General features: G+C 48.8%; 1 protein-coding gene across 1 annotated transcript in view; it reads left to right on the top strand.

Annotated features, from left to right (window-relative positions):
* The first annotated feature begins 542 nt into the window (after nucleotides 1-542).
* SH3BP4 (SH3 domain binding protein 4) overlaps nucleotides 543-24,187 on the top strand; it is a 122,743-nt gene continuing 99,098 nt past the window's right edge. The window contains exon 1 of the mRNA XM_064286510.1: nucleotides 543-621. The gene's annotated coding sequence lies outside the window, so the exon portion shown is untranslated. The remainder of the gene's footprint in view (nucleotides 622-24,187) is intronic.

The raw sequence follows: 24,187 nt of genomic DNA, 5'->3' as shown, positions 1-24,187 counted from the left end.
AGTCCCTGGCTGGCGTCGGGAGAAGGAGGAGGAGGAAGAGAATGAAGACCGCGACAGGGGGAGACAAGGAGGCGGGAGCGTCGCGGGGTTCCGAGACTCGCGGCGCCCTGCCCCCCCGCCCCCCGCGCCCCGGTCCCGGCCGCCACCACCTCGCTCCCAGGCCCTCGGCCCCGCCCGGCATGGGGACCGTCCCCCCCCCATCGGCCCCACCCTCCGCCCTCGGCCCTGCTCCGGGGACCACCTCCCACCCCGCCCCGGAGCTAAGACCTCTCCTCCCCAGGGGCCGGGCCCCCAGAAAGCCCGCCCTCCGCCCCGCCCCGGGGACCACCCCGCCCCGGGGACCACCCCGGCCCCACCCCCGCTCTCGGCTCCGCCCGGCGCGGGGGACCACCCCTTCATTGGCCCCGCCCCTCCCCCGGGGACCGCCCCCGGCCCCGCCCCGGCCCCGCCCCGCCCCGGGGACCACACTCTGCCGCGGAGGCGGGGGCCGAGCGCTCCGGGCATCTGGGCGGTCTCGGCCCCTCGCCGCGGCCGCCGTGCTTCCCGCGGAGCCGCGCGCCCCCACCGGGCCGAGCGCCGGGCAGCGAGCACAGCCGGAGCCGCGGGGAGCCATGCAGCCAGGTAGGCGACCCGGAGCCGGCGGTCGGGGCGGACTCGGGCGCCCCGCGCGCTCCGCGGGCCCTCGGCCGGGCGCGGGCGATCCCTGCGGACCCTCCAGCCGCGCCTGGCCTCGCCTGGCCTCGCTCGGGCTTGGGGCTTGCACACCCTGTGGGCGCCCATTTCCCCGCTGCCTGAGTTCGGGGCCCCGGGGCAGCCCCGCGCTCCCCTCGCCGCCCCGCCTTGCGCGGGTCTCCCCGAGTGGCGGGCAGGCGGGGGTCCCCGGCGCTGAGCCGCGCTCGGAGCTCCCGCGTGCGCCCGGCCGGTCCCCGCCCCATCGCCGCGTTTCTTCTCCCGGGCTGGTAGCCCTGCGGGGACGGCCCCCTAGCCGGCCGGGCGGGCCTCGGGGAGCGAATCGGGGCGCGCGTTCGGCTCACGGGATCGTGGGGGCGGCTGGGGCGCTTGGAGGAGCTGGGGCGCCCTCCTAGCGCAGCTTGGGAAGGAGGGAAGGACACGCGGTCCTGGATTAAACTTGTTGGTGACAATGCACATTTCAAGTTCTTCGGAGAACCTTTGTTTTAGGATGAAAATCAAAACTCTGGTTTCTGGCTTGGCCGTCCAGTGACCAAGCAGCCGCGAGGGGAGAGCGCGGCGGCCTCGGGTGGGGAAGGGCTGGGATAGAGGCAGGTTGTTCCGTAGGTGATGTTGACGGGTAAACCCGCGCCTCAGTGCGGTCTAGTGGTCTGTTAGGATACCAGCCTTGGAGTCCTCGCGGCTCTTGGCCCGGGGCTGGCTCTGCAGCCGGGGGGACAGGCCCGCGCATGCCCTTGCCCCTGGTGATGGGCGCCCCGAGATGCCGCGGTTGCAGGCTGGGCCGGGCTCTTTGAGCGCCGGCAAGAGTTGTGGAGCCCAAGAGGGAAAAGAGATTTATAAAGGAAACTCAAGTTTAGATTGGTGGTGTAGTGGTTAAGAGCTATGGGTGCTAACCAGAAGGTCACAGTTCAGATCCACCAGGCGCTCATTGGAAACCGTGTGGGGCATTTCTACTATGGCCTATAGGGTCACTATGGGTCGGAATCAACTCGACGCAAAGGGTTTTGTTTTGGTTTTATTCTTTGTAAGTTAGTGCAGCGAACTGCTACTGTGTGCTTTATCAGTGAGAAAGTTTGCTTAACTTTAGTTCTGATTACAAATGCAATATACTCATGGAAGCAAACGTGGACATAAAGAGAAATGTACACAGCAAAGCTGAAACCATCCCTGAGCCCACATTCCTAGTAGCCCTTAACATTTTTACAAAATCAGGACCACAGTCTTGCAAGTTTAATCATTAAAACTACAGCGCAGCCTTGTCAGGCAGCCAGCCGTTGATCCTTAAACCAGAGTAACCCCACTATGCAGCGTTCCCCACCTTCTAAACATGATGGACCCTAAGGACCAAAGTTTGGGTTGATGGGCCTGGCTACCTCCCCACGTAGAGTCTCCATCCCACCCCTGGGCCCGAGAACTTTGGCCCAGGCCCGGTGCCTCTGAACCTGCCCTGTGGTTTTGATTCCTTGCCTTATAAAAATGAAGGCAGTGGTTCTGACTCTGTTCCTCAGGCCACCACAAAAATTAATGAGTGGTTTGTAAAGCATCTGACATCTTTGGATGGGCCAGCGGCTGTACTTTACGTGCCAGGGACCATTTTGCTGGTCCACATTGCTGTCATCATCCCATAAAAGAGCCTCTCTCCTACCTGGCCATCCTGACCAAGAACAAGACTCCAGGAATGGCTGATGGCGCCTGGACCAGAACATTCCTGGGTCCCTGGTCAGTGTAGTCTGGCCAAGGGTACATCACTCAGAAAGTGGCAGAGCCTGGAGGAGACCCAGCAACCTCGAATGGCTTGTGCGTGGGATGGTGTAGAACAGGGTTTTCTAACAGTAAAGGGGTATTGGTGTGATACTCAGGCAGGCCCCCAGTGGCACACTGCCTGAAGTTAGTGGAATGCTGAGGCTGTGCTTATCAGAGGGAACAGTTAGTTCTGGGAGAGAGGCTCGGGAAGTGGACAGACCTGGCTTCCAAGGGATTTGTTTTATGGCTGGCTTGTTTACCAGATGAACAATGACCAGCGTGGAGGCCTGGGGACGGTGTCCTGAGAAGCTTCTGCAAGCTTTAATTTTTGTATTTCCTGTTGTCCCAAGACTCCTGTACCACCCGCTGGTGTCCTTTCAAAACCAGTAATAGCAACCAAAAGCCCCAGTTAATTTTAGCTACTGAAAGCCCAAGTAAGAAGAGCTGCCTCCCAGCCTGCCTTTTGTGTCTCCTGCAGAGAAACCAGGCTGGAAGATCAGCTTTCTGTAACAGGTCTCCTGGGCTCCAGTTCCTCACTTGATGCTTTCATTGTTTAATTGTTGCTCCCGCCAATACATCGATCCGATCAAAGTCTAGTAGCTGATCACAGCTCAGAGAGGGGCATTTGTTTCCACTCCTGCTCTGGAGAGAAAGACCTGGAAGGTGGGCTGGATAAGTTGCCTACAGAGTGTCCTTAACCCTCTGTGTTATCTGTTAATATGCTTTTAAGTTTTCTGCAAGAGGGGAGGAAGGGGCGCCTTCCTGGATTTTCTCCTTGACTGTTTGCTGAATTGATTTCTGGTTACCCACGTTGTTTCCCTCTGAGCTGTTGGAGAGATTTAGTGTTTTATTCTAATGTTGATTTCTAGTCTGAAACTAAGATTTGCTAATGACAAGTGGGCTTCTGTCCTAGGAGGCCGCTCCCAGGTATAAGTCCTGGGATTTGAGACGTTAAAACCCTAGGCTCCCCTGAAGTCCAGCGGGAAGTGCTGGCTCCTCCCGGGCAGAAGGTGGGCAGCTTCCAGCAGCTTCTTAGAGGAACCCTTGACCCAAGCAAGGTTCAGGGGTGCTGAGCTCGGCCCTTGACTACTTCCATCCTGGCCCTGGACAGATTTCCCCACCTCTCTGTTTAGGTTCCAGCTGTGCTTACATCAAATAGCTGCTGTTTAGTGAGTGGGCCTGGGGCCGGCCAGGTGAATTTTGTTTTTTTCACGTTCCACAGAGACCCCTGGAACCTTTCCACATCCCTGGAGATGGGTACCGGGACGCCTTCGTCCCGAGGTCACTGTCTGACAACCAGGAGTTGGGAGAAGGTCCCCAGTGGCTGAGTGGACCTCACAGCCACGGGAAGGCCTTTCCCAGGGAGAGGAGACCAGGCCCTCGGGGGTTTGTGCTTAGTTCCCAGCAAGCTGGGTCACCCTGGCCCCCAGCTATTCACCCCATAGACCATCCCTTATGGGTCAGTGACAGAAAAAACATTCATCAAGCCCTAGACTTCCAGTGAACAATCCAGCTACTTATTCAGCATCTCCCAGAGTGCCTTTGCCAGCTCCTGGGTGGCCCGAGGGCATCCGTGTGTTACATAATATGGCACCTGATGTCAGCTGTCCAGCTGTCTTAGAGGAAAAGGTGTCATCTTCAATATTTGGTCTTTAGAAGGCAAGGGCACGCAGGGTGTATTTTAGAAATAGAAGGTGTGTAAAGTGTTTTAAGGGGGCAGTGGTTGTCAGTGGTAGAATTCTCACCTCCCATACAGGAAACCTGGGTTTGATTCCCACCCAGTGCACTTCACGCGCAGTCACCACCTGTCTGTCAGTGGAGGCTTGTGTGTTGCTAGGATGCTGAACAGGTTTCAGCGGAGCTGCAGGCTAAGACTAGGAAGAAAGGCCTGGCGACCTAGTTCTGAAAATCAGCCAGTGAAAATCCTGTGGATCACAATGATCTGATCCGAAACCGATCGTGGGGATGGCTCAGGACCGGGCAGTGTTTCGTTCCTCTGTGCATGGGGTCACCTGGGTGGGGGGCTGATTTGACAGCAGCTGACGACGACAATACGGTGTGCTTTAAGGGGGAAGGGTGATATCCCACATAGTAAGTACATCACAGCCTCTACCGACCAGGGTAATTGATGCCTTCTTAACCCACATGGATGATTCGAGGGTGTAGAATGTTTCGCCGAGTTCACTCACATTTAAATAGAAAATTGGGGTGTTTTAAAGGGTGGAAATTGGTATCGCTTGAGGGCTTACTGTAATCCAGGTCCTGTGTGCACACCTCATAGAATCTTCACAAAAACTAGGATTCCATTTTGCAGGGAAGCAACAAGAATGTAATTCTTCTGCCCAATGATTCAAGTGCTTGGACTGGGATTTGAACCCGAGTTCTTCATCAGACCTCCCAGTGTACTGAAGATAAAGACACCAGGGGCTCTGGGTCACACATTTTGGTAACAGGCATGAAAATAGCAGAGTGCCTGCCTCCCTTACACAATTAGAAAATAGCTTGTACTCTGGGGGTGATGAAATCTTCAAAACCGGTGAAGCCTTCTTAGCTTAAATGAAAGGCAGCCGATTTGCACCTTTGTTCCTGAAGCAATGTGCTGGTCTCATCTGCAGGGAAAGCTTCATTCTTTGGAGACTAGTGAATTGAAGTTGGAATAACTCCTACAGGATCCAGTATCACGTTTGCCCTTGTACCATGAAAAGAGGGTATTCTGGGCAGACGAGGTTGCTAAATGAAGATTAAGATTATAGGAAGGCTGTTAAGTAAATGTAAAATAAGGATACCGTCTTTCTCTTTACAATCAAATAAATGACATACTAATGAGATTATTCTTATCTGCTCAGTAAAAGCTTATCTCAGGGGAACCTCCTTGCTGATGCGTGTTAGCCCAACCCTTCTGAACAGATTGAAAAGAATACTTTCTTTGAGAGGACTTCATGGCTGTGAATTCTTATTATCCTTTCCCCTTCCCCTTTCCTCCCCAGTCTTTACTAGAGGGGAAACCCAGCTGGTTCCTAAGAACATGGAAGCTGGTTAAAGTCTGCAGGCCTAAAGGAATACAAATGGTTCCTTTTCTAGTTTCCCAGAGATAAAAAAAAAACCCTGTTGCAGCCAGCCAGAGAGATAGGGGGTCCCCAAGCCAGTGGTGTAATAAGCAGGCTCTCTGAGGGAGAAAAAAACAAAGAGCCTTGCCTGAGTGTGAAAAGTTGGTAGGTCGTGTCTGCCCAGAGGCACCCCAGAAGAAAGGCCTGGCAATCAACTTCTAAACGGTCACAGCCATTGAAAACCCTATGGAGCAGTTCTACTCTGATACACATGAGGTCGCCATGAGTCGAAATTGGCTCACCAGCAACTGGTTTGGTTTCTTTTTGGTTTTGGTTGTAGCATTTGCCAGTGGCCATGGTGTAAAAGCTCCCACCGTGGCTGATTTCAAGCTGGCCGTATTCCCAAATATTTAACAACCAGCAGGAGCCAGTCATAGCTGCCTCCTGCACACCTTTCCTTGCCCTGAGTCCACATACCCCACCCCCTTACCTACTGTGTGAGATAGATACCCAGCTTCTGCTCAGGCTCTGTTGGCAAGGGAATCTTCCCAGCCCCTCCTCTCTGTGGAATCCGAAGCTGTGGGGGTGGGACCAGACAGCTGCAGGTTTTAAAAGCCCCTTACTAACCAACCGGTGTCCCTGGGTGGCATATTCGTGTTCTGATTGACTGCTAATATAAAGACTGACAGTTCCAATCTACCCAACAGGTCTGAAGAAAAAAGGCCTGGTGAACTGCTCCAATAAAGATTACACCTAAGAAAACCCTATGGAGCAATTCTATTCCACTAGGTGGCAACTTTTTTTTTTTTTTTTTTAACCAACCAACTCATTGCCAACCAGTCAACTCTTACTCATGGAGACCCCATGTGTGTCAAAGTAGAACTGGACTCCATAGGGCTGATTTTTTGGAAGTAGGTCTCCAGGCCCTTCTTCCGAGGCACCTCTGGGTGGACTCAAACCTCCAACTTTTCCTTAGCAGTCAAGCATGCATTAACCACTCTCTAGGTGATTCTCGTGTGTTGTCGAGATTTGACCACTGCTGACACAGGGCATCCGTGTGAGAAGACAGTTGGAGAGGTAGTTTATGGCCGAGCATGGCAGACCCTGTATTTACGCTTGAGGAGCTGGAACTTTCCCATGTGGGGTAGAAGGTTCTGAGTACGTGAGGAAGTGCTGGGTTCCTGGGGGAGGCAGGGACACCCAGGTCTCCTGGGATGATGGCCAATATATCTTGTTTTGCCTCGGTTGCTTCTGCTGGCCCAGTAAGGAGAAGCGTCTTGATGGCAGAAGGGGTCCGGATGAAGAAAGAACGCTTGCTCTTCGGGTTTGATAAGCCGGTGTTAAGCAGAGAACGGGCACCTGGAGGAGCGGCCAGGGAGTCGGTGAAGGAGTCAGACTCAATGGCTCAAGGACCAGGGGTGAGGACTTCCTGAGAGTCCTTGACCTTGGTTGCACACATAAGCTGGTTGTTTTTCTCCATCATAATTAGCAATAAAATTATTTGAAAACATGAGCTCTTTCTTTGGAGGCAATTAGGAAGTGGGAAGGAAGTCTCGTTTTACTTTAGAGCCAGCCCGGTCAGCAGTGTGGGGACCAGGAGAGGCAGAGGAGGCCCTGGGGTGCACAATTTAAGGAAGTGCCCTCTCTCAGGGTCACGAAAGTGCAGTTCGGCCCTGCCGGCCCGAGAAAAGGGCAGACTCGAGGTCCATTTCCCTAGACTTAGCCGGGAGCGTGGAGGAGGTCAGTGGAGACTCGAGCACAAAAAGCAGGGGCCCCAGACCATGCTTCTGGGTTACCCCACGAAGATGGGGAGGAGGCCTGAGGGGGAACCAGTGAAGAGGGGACCGGAGGTGGGAGCCCATGCACTGTGTGTGTCCCGGAAGCTGGGGAGGAGAGAGCTGGGGGTGTGGAGGAAGGGGTCGGAGAGTCTGCTGGCAACAGGATGACTCTGGGCACCACCAGAGCGATAGAACTGGAGGAGGGAGACAACTGGACTTGGCCTGGTATGAGCTGTGTGATTGCTGTAGTGGGAAACTTCCAGAAGACATAGACAGCGTGGAGTGTAAGCCAACCAGCAGAATACAAGTGATGCAAAAGTGGGACTGTCGTTTGAGGATATCCCAGTAAGAGTGACCTGAGGTTGGGATTCTGGGGGCCCAGGGACCTGCTGGGCAGCAGACAGGACGGGAGCAGCAGGGATTGATGTTGGTCCCGTGAGTTGGCGAGTAGACATGGGTGTTATGAGGGAAAAGGGTACATTTTAACCAGTTGGGGAAAAAAAAAAAAAAAAAAAAAACTCCTTTGCTGTTGTGTTGATTCGATATTGGCAACCCCATGTGTGCCAGACTAGAGCTGTTCTTTATAGGGTTTTCATTAGCTGACTTTTTGGAAGTAGATCACCAGGCCTTTTGTCCGAGGAGCCTCTGGGTGGACTCCAACCACCAACCTTTCAATTGGTATCTGAGCACGTTAACCGTTTGTACCACCCGAACCAAATCCGTTGCCGTTGAGTCAATTCCAACTCATAGCAATCCTCTAGGACAGAGTAGAACTGTCCCCTAGAATTTCCTAAGCTGCAATCTTTATGTAAGCAGACGGCCACATCTTTCTCCCACAGAGTGGTTGGTGGTTTTGAACCACCCACCTTTAGGTTAACAGCTAAGGGCTTAACCACTGTGCCACCAGGAACTCCAAAACTGGTTAAAAGAACTTCCCCAAATACCTCTTTGGGTGCACATCAGCCATTTTTTCACTAGCTTTTGTGGAGGGCTGGCTGGGGACTCGTTTGTCCGTAAGACCCAGTTGAGGCTCCGTCCTTTGGGGAACGTTTACCTGACTCCCGAGGGCGGGAGCTGCCCCCTGCCTGCCTGCTGCACCAAGAGTCCTCCTCAGGCATAGAGATTCCCACTTCCTTCCCTGTCTGTGGCCTTGCTAAGCAGGGCGCTGCTGGGGGCAGGGCAGCGCCCTGTCCGTCTCTGGACGCTTGATGCCCAGGGGCTCCTCAGTGGACATCAGGCCCCAGGAATGAGAGAACTGGCAGAGGAGAAGGGCTGGCCACGGTACAACGGCAAGGGTGCTAACTTGGCCATAAAACCATAGAGCTGCAGCTCTGAGATTCTCTTCTTTAGACCACTGAACGGTTTAAAACTTACCACACAGGACTGCAGTCATTTTAAGAATTCTGGCCGATGAATAGTAATGAGCTTACTCTGAAGGCTGATGAGACGATCCCAGTAGTTCTATGCAATTTAATTTTTAATTCCGCTAGGCTTACCTCACCTTTATTTATCTGTTTTACACCTGTGGCCATTTTTAAAAAGGATATGAATTTTTAATAGCTTTAGGATACTGAAAGCTACATGGAACTTATTACGGATGCATGTCACCCACTGCCGTGGAGTCCAGTCAGTTCTGACTCATAGCGACTCTGTAGGACAGAGAACTGTCTAGTAGGGCTTCCAAGGCTGTAACCTTTACGGAAGCTGAATGCCACATCTTTCTGCCTCAGGGCGGCTGATAGGTTCGAACCGCTGACCTTTCAGTTAGCAGCCAAGCACTTAACCACTACACCACCAGAGCTCCTTGCAAATGCATGTACGTTTTAAAGTGTAAAAATTGGCCCAAGAATCATAGTTTTGATTGAAATTGATATCAAACATTTGTGTGCGTCCCATGCATAAATGGAAAATAAAGGCACTGTGTTCAGACGTGAGAATAGCAATTGGAACTGATCTGATACATATGAACAACTGATGTGAAGGGCTGGATCCAGGGCCTGGCACCTAGCATGAACTCAGTAAATGGTGTGAAGGGTAGTGGTAGTAGTGAAAATATAGTAGTTGTTTACTGCTGCTGTCTGATTTCACTGCTTTCTCTGTCCTGGGGAGTGGGGGGCAGTGTGGTTCAGTGGTAGACTTCTCACCTTCCATGCGAGAGACCTGGGTTCAATTCCCGGCTAATGCGCCTCATGCGCAGCCATCACCTGTCCGTCAGCAGAGGCTTGCATGTTGCCGTGATGCTTAGCAGGTTTCAGTAAGAGCTTGACTAAGCTAGATTAGGAAGAAAGGCCTGGCAATCTCTTTCTGAAAATCAGCCAGTGAAAACCCTGTGGATCACAATGGTTCCAACCCGTTGTGCACAGAGTCAGCTGACTTGAAGTCAGCTAGCAATATCCCTGACTGGAATAAGGTGAACCATTCAGATATTGTGATTTTTTTTCCCCTTGTGGCTTCAGAAATCAGCATTTACGATATTCTCAAGAGGAAAGCCCTATTCCTGTTAATTGTATTGATCAGCAGCCATTGAATATCTTACTTTTATAGTGTTGGACAAGGAAGTCAAACATTTCAAGTTTTGGTCACATTTCAGTTTCTTTTTTCAGCAGCATCTCCATGGTTCTTGGTTGGGAGGGGTTTCATATCGGAGTGTCCTGCCTCTGGGTGATGTCACCTCCTTAACACAGAACAGATCGGTCATCAAAAACAGATTCCTAGGCGTTTACTTAGTGCACATCTTTTTGCCTGTGTTTTATTGCAGCCACCTCTGATTTTCAGAACTGGTCAATTAGGGGGCAGTATGTGTTCACCAGGACAGAATCCAGGGGCGCTGTTGGTGAAGGAGCCATCCCAGCTCTGTAATTGGGACGTGCGGCTTAATTAAGCTGAAAAACGGGCAGGGGGCTGTCAGTCCTCGGGGAAGGGAGAAAACTGCCGCCGGGAGCTCATTTTCTCCAGGATGTGGGGGGGCATGGGATTTGTCAGGTTCCTCACTTATATGTGGGGGGGCGGTGCATGGGATTTGTCAGGTTCCTCACTTATATGTCATCTTAAAATATTTTAAGAGTCTTTGAGAAATTCAGGTTTCAGATAATTGGATATTCGTTCATGTGTTATTAGTTGGGGGGACAGTGGTGGTTCAGTGATAGAATTCCTGCCTTCCAGGCCAGAGGCCCTGGTTCGATTCCCAGTCAGTGCATCTCATGTGCAGCTGGCTCTTTGTCCGTGGAGGCATGCGTGTTGCTACGATGCTGAACAAGGAGCTCTGATGGTGCAGTGGTTAAGCACTCAGCTGCCAACTAAAAGGTCGGTGGTTCAAACCCACCAGCTGCTCCATGGGAGAAAGATGTGGCAATCTGCTTCAGTAAAGATTTCGGCCTTGGAAACCCCATGGGGCAGCTCTGCTCTGTCCTAGAGGGTTACTGTGAGTTAGAATCGACTTGATGGCAAGGGATGATGTCAAACAGGTTTCAGTGGAGCTTCCAGACTAAAGCTAGGAAGAAAGGCCAGGGATCTCCATCCAGAAATCAGCCGGTGAAAACCCTATGGATCACGACATTCCAATCTGCAGCTGGTCCTGGGGATGGCCCAGGACTAGGCAGCTTTTCATTCTGTTTTGCATGGTCTACGGGGAGTCAGGGGATGGGTGGGGGATGACTCACAGCAGCTAACAACAATTTACCTCAGAGCTGTGTTACTATTTGGGGACATACAGACACTGAAATATTCCGTTGCGCTTTTTAACACAGGGGTATTTCTGTGGGTCAGGCTCTACCAGTGTTTACCGGGCTCCCCTCTGTGTCAGGCATCCCCGGGCACTGCTGGAGTTTCCTGTAAATGTCTCAGTTTCCTCTCTTTGAGTTGATCAAAGGAGACAGCCAGATTTGCACAACTGGAAGTCATCCTGTGTGATTCCAGGAAAATCCTCACCAAGAACTACGTGACTGACCATCTATCACGTTCTTTTAACCTGTTGCTGTTTGTACCCCAGCCCTTGCTGGAAAATAGAGGGAGGAGGCAGAAAGTGTTTTCACAGCCTGGGATATGAGAAGTCCCTTTTTTCGGTGGCATCTCCGTAACCCTTTGTTGGGACCAGTCTCATTCCGGGTGACAGCCCAGTGGTTAGGAGCAGGGGAGCCCCAGAATCCAACACCGGAAATTGTTGGCTTCTGTTTTACTTCCTGTTTTGACCTTGAGCAAATTGTTGGACTTCTGTGCGGCTCAGCTTTCTTGTCTGTAAAATGGTGATAGTAGTACTTACCACCTGCGGTCGGCAGATTTAAGTAAGAAAGTGCACATAAAATGTTGAGCATGTTGTTAGCTCTGACCGTTCACTGCGTCGCTTTCCCCCTGAGTTGGCGTTTGAGCTCACCTGTGTGGCAGCCTTCGAGCACTGTGGTTTATGCTTACACACTGAGTGAATGGAGATTTTCCTGACGGCCCACCCTCTGACTTGAGCAGGCCTGTCTGGTTGTCTAGGTATTCAGCCTGACCTTTAAGGAGCTAGCAGGTGTGCTGTAAGTGGTCTGATGCATCCAGGTCTGAATGGGATTGGGACCCATTCGTGCGTGACTTTGCCTCATTCCCCAAGTTCCAGGGTGCCAGGTTCCCCAGCCCTGCAGGTTCCTGGGAGGGGGAGGGAGATGTGTACAGTAAAGACAAGGGTTGTGCTCTGTCCCCAGACCTGGGATCTGGTTGTGGCTCTGGCCGGTAGCCTAAGGGACCAGCAGCAAGTTGCTGGAGATCTCTGGGCCTTAGACTGTAAGAAAAACTTAACCGGCCTGACTACCTGTAAGCAGGGTTGCGTCTTGTGTTCCATATGGTAAGTATATGAATTGTTTTGAAAATTCTTTCTCTTAATTTTTCTTTGTTCTTTTTAAAAAAAACAAAACTGTTTCTACTTAACCCGTTAAAAACCAAACCCACTGCCATCAAGCCGACTCCGACTCATAGTGACCCTATAGGACAGAGTAGAACTGCCCCATAGGGTTTCCAAGGAGTGGCTGGTGGATTTGAACTTTTGATTAGCAGCCAAACACTTGATAAACCTTAGAAAATGCAAATAATTAAAAAAAAAATTTTGTTCGAGGTACTACACATTCATTTTAGAAACAAAAGAAAGTACAGAAGGAGAAAAAAATTCATGTGAGTGAAAAGTCTACCCTCCGTGATAACCACACTGTGTATACTTTAGTCTAAGTCTTTCAGATGTTGTTGTTAAGTTCTGTCGAGTCAGTTCCAACTTGTAGCAACACTGTGTACGACAGAACGAAACACTGCTGGGTACTGTGCCATCCTCACAGTGGTTGTTATGCTTGAGCCCATTGTTGCAGCCACCATGTCAATCCATCTCATTGAGGGTCTTCTTCTTTTTCGCTGACCCTCTACTTTACCAAGCATGATGTCCTTCTCCAGGACCTCCTGATAACATGTCCAAATGAGACGAAGTGTCGCCATCCTCTCTTCCAGGGGAGCACTCTTGCCGTACTTCATCCAAGACAGATTTGTTCGTTCTTCTGGCAGTTCACGGTGTATTCAATATTCTTTGCCAACACCATAATTCAAAGGCATCGATTCTTCCTTGGTCTTTCTTATTCATCGTTCAACTTCTGCATGCCGATGAGGCGACTAAAAGTATCATAGCTTGGGTCTGATTTTACCTTATGCAAATGTAAACCCTTATCCGAACAAAAACAGGATGATTGAATGGGGGCCTTGTTTTGGTCACTGTGTGTGTACCTGGCCTATAGTAACTCTTCAGTGCATATTTGTCAAATGCATACTGTGCTCTTTAAAACAGCTTCTTACCTAAAGTTTTGTTGACATCTTTGTAGGTCAATAAATACAGATAAGTGTCCTCGCTCTTAATGTCAAACTTCTGTGGGTAGGTGCCCCATTTATGTAACAAGTCCTTATTAACAGGCAGTTTCCAGTTACTTTGAAATTAAAAACAACACTGGAGTGAACATCTTGATACGTGTATCTTTCAGTACATGTTGGTTTCTTCTTGGCAGGTATATATTGTTTCTGTATATTTAAAATCTATGTTGAGTCCATTCTGACTCATAGCGGCCCCAGGTGACAGAGTAGAACTGCCCTATTTCTTGGCTGTGATCTATGGGAGCAGATTGCCAGGCCTTTCTGCCACACAGCTGCTGGGTGGGTTTGAACCACCAGCCCTCGGGTTAGCAGCTGAGGGCTTAACCATTGCACTACCACTTCTAATTATATTCATTTTTGGATGGATATATAATCGCTACTCAGAAAAGGACCTCAAAATGGAGTTACCTAGGGGAGAGTTTCTAAGCCTGTTGTATAAAACTTGGTGAGTTTTAAGACCGGTTTTATCAGCCGGTGCCCCTTTTGATGGGAAGTGATACCTCAGTGTCCCAATCCTGATGAGCTCTGCATTGTGAGCTTTTGCGGGAGTGTATGTGTGTGCTTGTTGGGGGGGGGGAAGGGAAGGGGGAAGGGGAGGTGTGTGAAAAGGAAGCGTTCAATCATTGAGTGTGCACCTCGGTTTTAGGGTGCCGACCTTCATGCCAGATTCAGAAACCACAGCATGTAAGTCCTAGAACCCAGGAGGTGTTTCTATTGGGCGCTCTTCAGGGTCCCCTCCCTCCTAGGAGGGGAAGAGTTGATGATTTCTATGTGTTTAGCTTCAGGAACCGTGGCAGGCTTTCCCAGGATCATGCCATTGGGGGCATCAAGGGTGATTTGTGGTGGTGTTTCACTTGATCACCTATAAAAAAGATGAGGACTACAGCTTGGCCTGTCACATAGTCATGGCACAGACCTAATTCCCGGGAGCTCTGGGTTCATTAAGAAGGAAAGTTCTTCATACCGTCGTTAGATGGGAAGGCTGTAACTTTCATTTCTAACCGCAGTCTGGTGTCACAAAACTTCTCCCTTCTGGCAAGAGAGGGACACTAGTTTATGGGCTGAATATGTTTTGGCCTATCTCCTGAGCTTGGCTTTGCAGAGGGGCCTGGCGCCTTCTCTGGGCTTGGCACCTGCAGGATCTGTGCGTCATCATGCCCGTCGGGAGCATGAGGCAGCACTTTGGGGGCTTTGTGGAACCCCAGCAAGGTCTCTGGAAGTCGAGGGGCAGGCTGGCATTCCCTAGTGCCCCGGAGACTGCCCAGAAGGCAGAGGGCTGCTCGAATTCCCTCTGGTTGATTCTGACTGCAGGTACCCCTTAGCGGAGTTGGGGGCGGTGAGAGGGATTGGTTCTAAGGCCTGAACCTCCTTTTTTTGTAAAGGAATGTGATTTTTCTTTATTTTTAAAAACAATTTATTTGGGGAAAATATACACAGCAAAGCATACACCAATTCAACAGTTTCTACACATACAATTCAGTGACCTCGATTCCGTTCTTCCGGGAGTACAACTATCCTCGCTGTCCCTTTCCAGGTTATTCCTCCCCCATTAACACAAACCCGCTGCCCCCTAAGCTTCTCATCTAACCTTTCTGAATTGCTGTTGTCGATTTGGTTATGGATAGATAATTCTTTGAAAGAATATAATGCTTGAGGCAGACATTCTTTACTAATTACGCTAAACTGTTATTTGATGAGGAGCTATGGTGGAGCGGTGGTTAAGTGCTCGGCTGCTAACCAAAAGGTTGATGGATCAAACCCACCAGCTGCTCCACAGGAGAAAGTTGTGGCAGTCTGCTTCCGTAAACATCACAGCTTGGGAAGGCCTATTGGGCAGTTCTCCATCCTGTAGGGTTGACATGAGTTGGAATCCACTCAGCGGCAGTGGATTTGGATTTTTGGTTTATTGTTTGGTGGCAGACCCCTTTTGTAACTCTGGGACATTGTTGTGGCTCTTTTCCCCTACCCGTTGTTAACTGGCAGGAGGTGGCACATTGGGCTTCCCAGCCCACATAGCAAGAAAGCTGAGCGCCTTCGGGCAGGAGGCTTGCTGGGAGTGGGGCACCTCCGGGCACTTGTCAGCCAAGCTAAAGAGCTTTGTAACACTTGCCTGAGCAGGGTGGAGGCTGGGCCAGCCCGAGAGACCTGCAGGCACAGCAGAGAAGAGGGTGTTCAGATTGAAGCGGTGTATACTGAGTCATCCCGGCTTCTGAATTACAAGCTGGCACTTCCCCAATAAACCCCATAACCGTGAGTATGGTCTGTGAACTCTGTGTGGCCATTGCAATGAATTATCAAACCCAGCGGAGAAGTAGAGAGTGCCGTGGGAGGACGGCTAGTGCCAGAATTAGTAAAAGGGTTGGCGAGAGGAGACATGCCTGACCTCTGCTTCATAGCATTCGGCCTTGGGCTGTTGATCTTCATTCTTTTCTTCCCTTGTGAAGTCAGAGGAGGATGTCAGACTCGCCCGCGTGCCATTTTTACAGGCACTTAAGAAATTAAACAAATTGTTTGATTATTAAAGGAGTCACAAAATGGTTACATCCCAGAAGGAAAGAGGTGGTGATGAAGAGATGGAGATTTTAAAGTTCAGACAGTGTCATCGAAGGGATCTCCTGAAATAGAGAGCTTCCTTCTGGGCAGTTGAGCTTCGGCTCATCTTTGCGTGCTGTGATGGGCGGTGCTGGGGGGAAGGAGGGGCTCCCCATTTTCTCTGAGTCACCACCAGCCGTTTTTCTTCTTATGTGTTAGCTGTCCATTCAGCCTGACAGTTAGAGCTTTTGCCCTTTTACAGTCTTATCAATATAAAAACCCTCTTGTGGGTGTATTTGTGTTTTCAGTTTCCCAAATTTAATTTTTCTGAGACCCCTTTCTTGTCACCCTTTCTGGATCATTTTGTGTTAGCTTTAGGGAACACTGGTGGCACAGTGTTTAAGCACTCGGCTGCTAACTGAAAGGTCTGTGGTTCAGACTCACCAGCCGCTCCGTGTGAGAAAGATGTGGCGGTCTGCTTCTGTAAAACCTTGGTGGGAACCCCAGGGGGCAGTTCTACACCGTCTTATAGGGTCGCTGTGAGTCAGAGTCGACTGGGATGCCAACTGGTTGTGTTAGCTTTATTTCACATGCATAGTGTATAAGTGGTTATTTTCACTGGGTGAAAACCTCTTTTTCTAGACCTTTCATGTTTGATGTAGTTGCGTGTACATATGGCTGCTGTCTTATCCCTGCCCGATGATCCTTTCTTCCTTGATGATTCGGAAGTTACAGCAAGTACTGCTGGTGGTCCTAGTCTACTTGTTCCCCGCAAATTAAAAGGAAAACATTTAGACTGAAGTTATTTCACGGGAGTGGGGGATGAAGTACAGTACTCACGGGCTGCTTCTTCCCAGGCAAGACGGGAATTTCAGCGGAATTTACTTGTCCCATCGCTCCTCTTCCCAGTGTCCGTGGGGCAGGTTCTGATGGAAACGTTTTAATTTCGTGTGGTTGAACCTGCCAATCACCTTATACCTTATTTGTTGCTTAGGAAATGATTCCTTTAAATATCTAATTAGTTTTTTTCCCTAGTATTTTTTGTTTGTTTCATTTTTTATTTTGCTTTTTTCCATTTGTCATTGAGTTGGCTCTGACTCATGGTGACCCCACGTATGTCAGGGTAGAACGGCACTCCGTAGGGTTTTCAGTGGCTGATTTTTCAGTAGATAGGCAGGCCTTTCCTCCGAGGTACCTCTGGGTGGACCTGTACCGCCAACCTTGCAGTTAGCAGCGGAGCAGTTTACACCACCCAGGGACTCCTTTGATTTTGTATGTTAGTGCTTTAATCTGTAGGTGACTTTGGGGTGTGGTGAGAATCGGGTCTAATTCCCAATTCTTGTGCTTAGAGTCCTATCTCTGTAATTTTGAGGTTGCATAGTATATCATTATGTGCACCAGTGAGTTTTTGTGAGATTCACAGTCACTTGACTTCTCCCTTGTGTCCCCAGCACCAAGGGGAAGTGACTTTAGGACCCCTATTGCTACCCGGAATGCCTGGTCTCCCCGCTCATTCATCCCTGCTCATTCACTGATACGCTGAGCAAACTTTCCCAGAGTGCCTTCAACATGCAGGACACGGGTCAGCTCATGGTCTTTGCCCATTTCCGAGAGCTGAAAACCCCCATCTGATTGGGTTTCTTCTTGCCGTGCAGACTTGCGATGGCATCCTGGTTTCACAGAATAAATCTGAATTTTTCAGCCTGGCACACCAGATCTGGCAAGCTGGCCTTGGACGTTTCATTTCCAGCCCTCCCCTTCCCTACATCCTCCAAGCTGGACCCTAGAGCACCGTGTTTGTCCCCTATGTGGTGCCGTGTAGGTCCCTCCCCTTGAGTGGTAAGCAGCCAGTAGATATCTGTTGGGTGAATGAATGAATGAATTTTATCGATGAGACTAAGACCCGGTCTCCCTCCAGCACTGTCCATTAAGTGCCTCACCTGGGGAGGCTGCCCCAAGCCCCCTTCAAAGCTCAAGCTTCAGTGTCAGTCCTCATTCTACCAGGTCATTTCCATGTGACTCAGGCCAGTGTCTTGCCCTCTCAGCCCTGGTTCTTCCTCTGTTGATGAATGAGTGAATGGCTTTGTTCCTTCAGCAGTGGCCCTTCATTGAGGAAGGCTGTGCAGATGGAGCACTTGGAAGAAGGCCACCACAGAAAAGAGTGATGGAAAGAGCGACCCTCCAGCTTGGGACCCCCAGTCCCACCCCCTTCATTCTTAAAGTGCTTCTGTGTCAGCCTCAGCTGCACTGGTTCCAACCAAAATACGGGTACCCTCTGACTTGCGATGGGGCTCTGTTACTACGACTCTGTCATAAATCTAATACCTCTTTTTTTTGTTGTTGTTAGTTTTCATTATTATTGCCTTTTATTATCGATGTCTTTATAAATCTGATCTTTATTTGTCTTTGGGGGTTGGAAACATTACATATAAACTTACAGATGTGATGACATCAGCAAATTATACGCTGCAAAAAAACAAATGTAGAAACCAAGAGGGACACACTGGATCTGTGGATCACAAAGTTGATTAAAAACAAATTACCTGGGGGTGCTTGCTACATAATAATAGTAATAACAAGCACTTTTTAAGCCTTACTTTGTACCAGGCATTGTTCTAGACATCTTAAATATATTTCTCATTTACTCCTCTCTGTGACATAGGCCATGAGTCAGAACAGACGTGGCGGCCATGGTTTGGTTTTTTTGTTTGGTTTTTTTGTTTGTTGTTGTGACAGGGATTGTGGTTATTATCACCCTTCGACAGACGAGGCAGAGGAAAGTTAAGTGTCTTTCCCGAGATCACACAAATATTAAGGGAAAGAACAGATAATCCCCAGAGTTTGTGTCTTGACATTGTATTGTAAACCCGAAAACAAAACCCATTGCTGTTGAGTCGATTCTGATTTATAGTGACCCCACAGGGTTTCCAAGGCTGTAAATCTCTGGGGAAGCAGACTGCCACACCTTTCTCCCAAGGAGCCTCTGGTAGTTTCGAGCCACTGACCTTTTGGTTAGCAGTCAATCCCTTTAACCACTATGCCACCACGGCTGCTATGATATTGCCTTATATTCTTCATACGCTAGTCTCCTGTTAAAATGCAGATTTCCAGGCCCACCCTTCTAATAAGTCTGGAGTGACATCTAGAGGTCTGCACTTTTGACAATAGCCTAAATGCTTCTGCCGCAGGGTAGGCAGTATCTCTGGGATCAGAGGAAGCCTGGGACCCACAGGCACTCAGGTGCCCAGGGCTCCTCGAGCAGCGGTTCTGATGAACTCGTCTGGCCCCATCAAGACTGGCTTGCGAATGGGGCAGGGCTGAGCACGAACAGTCTTCACTAGAGCTGGGAAGGAGGAAGCTAACAGCACCTCCTTCCTTATGCTCTTCAGCAGGCGGATGCTCTGAGCTGAGAAGTCGTGGTAGCACATGTCTACCGGGCAGGAGTCATTGTCTGAAAAACAATAGTATTTGAAAAACTTTTTACTGAAAAACAAAATTCTGTATGATACCGTAATGGTGGACACAGAGCATTACGCATTTGTCCAAACCCATAGGACCGTACAACACAAAGAGCGAACTCTATGTAAGCTGCGGACTTCGGTGAATGACAGTGTATCAGTGTTGCACCACCAGCTGTAAACGTACCACAGGATACAAGATGTTACTACCAGAGGCGACTGTGAAGGGAAGAGGGAAATACATGGCAACTTTGTACTTTCTGCACAATTTCTCTGTGAATATAAAATTGCTCAAAAAAATAAAATCTATAAAGTATCTTGAAAAAAAAATTACATGCTGCAAAATTGTATGTAGTAGTAGATATTACTAACCTTAAGATGTTAAAAAAAAATCTTGTGTGTGGTTTGTCATAGCTTGAGTTCATTGCAAGTTGGGGAGTACCTGTAGTTGTGAACATGGGTGCTGAGGACTGGACTGACTTCAGGGAGGTCTTGCAATCGGCTGCTGACCTGAAGGTTGATGGTTCGAACTCACCTAGCAGCAGCACGGAAGAAAGTCCTGGCAATCAGCTTCTGTTAAGATTATAGCCAAGAAAACCCTATGGCTCAGTTCTGCTGTGCACACACGGAGTGGCCATGAGCAGAGTGGACTCACCAGCTACTGGCTTGGTGTTTTTTGTTTTGTTTTGTTTTATAACATCTCTGAACCTCTCCCTGTGTCAGAATCACCTGTGAGGGTTTTAAAAAATTGCTCAGATTCCTCCCGTAGAGATTCAGTTAGCTCGGAGGTGGTACCCAGGCACCTCTCGTTTTAAAAGCATCCTTGGTTACCCTGAAGCATAGTCGAGATAGAAAATGGCCGGTTTAGAGTTACACGTTGGAAATCTGTGTCTTGAAATTGTATCCTTCCTGAGATGGTGGTTTTTAAAAAACTTGCGGTGTCGTTAAATCTCTCCAGTGTGAGAATAATAAGTGCTCTCTGTAACAACGCCAAATATCTCAGACATGTGGAAAGTGAAGAACGGGTCCTTCCGCGTCAGCGGATGGCCTGTGTCACGTGGGAGCCCGGCAGCTTCCTTCCCCCAGGCGAGCCAGCCTTGAATTCCTGGGCTAATTCCCCTTGGTTATGGTGGATTCTTCTGTTAACTTGGGTGGGTTAGGTTTCCATGCTCATGTCCACAAGTCAGATTTATGTACAGTTTTCTTTTTTGTTTATTAGCTTTGGGGATCAGGATTACTTTTTCCCTTGTGAAAGGCATCTGAGAGGGTTTTTTTTTTTTTTTTTTTTAAACCGCCATCAACCTATCTTAGGGGGTAAGGTGGAGCTGGGTACCAGGGCGGAGTAGGAAGAAGTTAGGTATGGTGGCTACAGTGTGTGTTGCCAGGCTCAAATTTCTTCATTAACTACACGAAGAAAACAAAATGGGCTAATATATCTGTTTCCAACTTTTTTTCTTCAATCTTAACAGAAACTCAGCACCTCTTAAACCATACTGCCCTCTCCCCCTGCCACCACCCTTGGTGACCACTAACCGACTCTGGTTTCTATGCTTTGGCCTCTTCTGAATATTTCACACAGTTGGGATCACGTACTATTTGTCCTGTTATGTCTGACTTATTTCACTCAGCCTAATGGTTTCAAGGTTCATCCATATGGTAGCCTATGGTATCAGGACTTCATTCCTCATTGTAGCTGAATAATATTCCATTGTGTGTTGTTGTTGTTGGGTGCTATCGAGTCGGCTCCGACTCATAGCAACCCCGTGCACAACAGAACTAAACACTGCTCGGTCCTGCACCATCCTTACAACCATTATGCTTGAGCCCATTGTTGCAGCCACTGGGTCAGTCCACCTCGTCGAGGGTCTTCCTGTTTTCTGCTGACCCTGTACTCTGCCAAGCATGATGTCCTTCTCCAGAGACTGATCCCTCCTGACAACGTCTCCAAAGTATGTAAGATACAGCCTCGCCATCCTTGCCTCTAGGAGCATTCTGGTTGTACTTCCTCCAAGACAGATCTATTCATCTTTCTGCCAGTCCATGGTATATTCAATATTCTTCACCAACACCACAATTGAAAGGCATCAATTCTTCTTCGGTCTTCCTTATTCATTGTCCAGCTTTCACATGCAGATGACGGGACTGAAAATACCATGTCTTGGGTCAGGCGCACCTTAGTCTTCAAGTGACATCTTTGGTATTCAACACTTTGAAGAGGTCCTTTGCAGCAGATTTACCCAATGCAATGCGCCTTTTGATTTCTTGACTGCTGCTTCCATGGCTGTTGATTGTGGATCCAAGGAAAATGAAATCCTTGACAACTTCGATCTTTTCTCCATTAATCATGATGTTGCTCATTGGTCCAGTTGTGAGGATTTCTTTTTTCTTTATGTTGAGCCATACTGAAGGCTGTGGTCTTTGATCTTCATTAGTAAGTGCTTCAAGTTCTCTTCACTTTCAGCAAGCAAGGTTGTGTCATCTGCATAACACACGTTGTTAATGAATCTTCCTCCAATCCTGATGCCCCATTCTTCTTCCTATAGTCCAGCTTCTCGGATTATTTGTTCAGCATACAGATTGAATAGGTATGGTGAAAGAATACAACCCTGACGCACAACTTTCCTGACTTTAAACCAATCAGTATCCCCTTGTTCTGTCTGAACAACTGCCTCTTGATCTATGTAAAGGCTCCTCATGAGCACAATTAAGTGTTCTGGAATTCCCATTCTTCACAACGTTATCCATAATTTCTTATGGTCCACACAGTCAAATGCCTTTGTATAGTCAGTAAAACACAGGTGAACATCCTTCTAGTATTCTCTGCTTTCAGCCAGGATCCATCTGACATCAGCAATGCTATCCCTGGTTCCACGTCCTCTTCTGAAACCAGCCTGAATTTCTGGTAGTTCCTTGTTGATATACTGCTGCAGCCGTTTTTGAATGATCTTCAGCAGAATTTTGTTTGCGTGTGATAGTACTGATATTGTTCTATAATTTCCACATTTGGTTGGATCGTCTCTCTTGGGAATAGGCATAAACGTGGATCTCTTCCAGTCATTTGGCCAGGAAGCTGTCTTCCATATTTCTTGGCATAGACGAGTGAGCACCTCCAACACTGCATCTGTTTGTTGAAACATCTCAATTGATATTCCATCAATTCCTGGAGCCTTGTTTTTCACCAATGCCTTCAGAGCAGCTTGGACTTCTTCCTTCAGTACCATTGGTTCCTGATCATATGCTACTTCTTGAAATGGCTGAACATCAACTAATTCTTTTTGGTATAATGACTCTGTGTATTCCTTCCATCTTCTTCTGATGCTTCCTGTGTCATTTAATATTTTCCCCATAGAATCCTTCACTATTGCACCTCGAGGCTTGAATTTTTTCTTCAGTTCTTTCAGCTTGAGAAACACCAAGCATGTTCTTCCCTTTTGGTTTTCCATCTCCAGCTCTTCACACGTGTCATTATAATACTTTACTTTGTCCTCTTGAGCCACCCTTTGAAATCTTCTGTTCAGTTCTTTTACTTCATCAATTCTTCCTTTTGCTTTAGCTGCTGGACGCTCCAGAGCAAGTTTCAGAGTCTCCTCTGACATCCATCTTGGTCTTTTCTTTCTTTCCTGTCTTTTCAGTGACCTCTTGCTTTCTTCATGGATGATGTCCTTGATGTCATTCCACAACTCGTTTAGTCTTCAGTCACCAGTGTTCAGTGCATCAAATCTATTCTTGAGATGGTCTCTAAGTTCAGGTGGGATATACTCAAGGTCATATTTTGGCTCTCGTCGACTTGCTCTGATTTTCTTCAGTTTCAGCTTGTGGAAAGAGATGATGGAAAAGCTCAATATTATCAGTCAGAACAAGGCCGGGGGCCGACTGTGGAACAGACCACCAATGGCTCGTATGCCAGTTCAAGCTGAAACTGAGGAAAATCAGAGCAAGTCCACGAGAGCCAGAATATGACCGTTGCGTGTGCGCACCGCGTTTATCTGTGCATCTGTTGACGGGCACACGGGTTGGTTTAGCCTCCCTTTTTAAGCAGCATTTTCTTCGATTTTCTGTAAAGTTTGTGGTTGAAGTTTTCCCTTAGAGGTACAAAAACTACTTGTCGTGGATTGAATTGTGTCCCCCCAAAATATCTGTCAACTTGGCTAGGTCCTGAATCCCAGTACTGTGTGACTGTCTACCCTTTGTCACCTGATGTGATTTCCCTGTGCGTTGTAAATCCTATCGCTATGATGGAGTGAGATAGATTAGCGGCAGTTCCATTGATGAGATCTACAAGATTAGATGGTGTCTTAAGCCAACCTCTTTCGAGAAGTAAAAGAGAGAAGCGAGCATAGAGACGTGGGGACCTCACGCCACCGAGAAAGCAGCGCCGGGAGCAGAGCGTGTCCTTTGGACCTGAGGTTCCTGTGCTGAGATGCTCCCAGACCAAGGGAAGACTGATGACAAGGACCTTCCTTCAGAGCCGACAGAGGGAGCAAGCCTTTCCCTGGAGCCAGCGCCCTGAATTCAGACTTCTAGCCTACTGGACTGTTAAAGCCATCTATTTGTGGTGTTCCTGTTATAGCAGCACTAGATGACTAAGATGCTACTTATTGTAAAACTTAAAATTTATGGTGACTTCTTTCCGAGGCTGTTTTTCCTCATCCCATGTTTGCCTTGGCAGCTCATTTCTGAATCAACCATTTTAACAGAGGAGTCCCTTACGTGAAAGTGAGATCAGGTCTCCCCCCAGCTCCACTCCCAGAAAACCACTTCCCCTTTGCAAATGGTTCAGAGTTCAAGAGTAGATGTATTCAAAGTATGTTGTCATGAATAAAACATATAAAGCAAACATTGCTGTGAGATCTGAGGAAAGAAGCCTTCCAGCAGCTTGAGGAGATTCTGAAATCTCAGCTCCTGGTATATTTTTTGTAAATGGCTTAAGCACTGTTAAGGAGCCATGGTGGTGCAGTGGTTAAGTGCTCAGCTTTGAACCAAAAGGTTGGCAGTTCGAACCCACCAAGCCGCCCCTCGGGAGAAAGACCTGGCAATCTGCTCCCATAAAGATTACTGCCTT

This window comes from Loxodonta africana, chromosome 6 (genome assembly GCF_030014295.1).
Source record: "Loxodonta africana isolate mLoxAfr1 chromosome 6, mLoxAfr1.hap2, whole genome shotgun sequence".
In the NCBI taxonomy this organism is placed as follows: Eukaryota; Metazoa; Chordata; class Mammalia; order Proboscidea; family Elephantidae; genus Loxodonta; species Loxodonta africana.
Note: the sequence above shows the minus strand (reverse complement) of the source record. Positions and strands in the feature narration are given on the sequence as shown.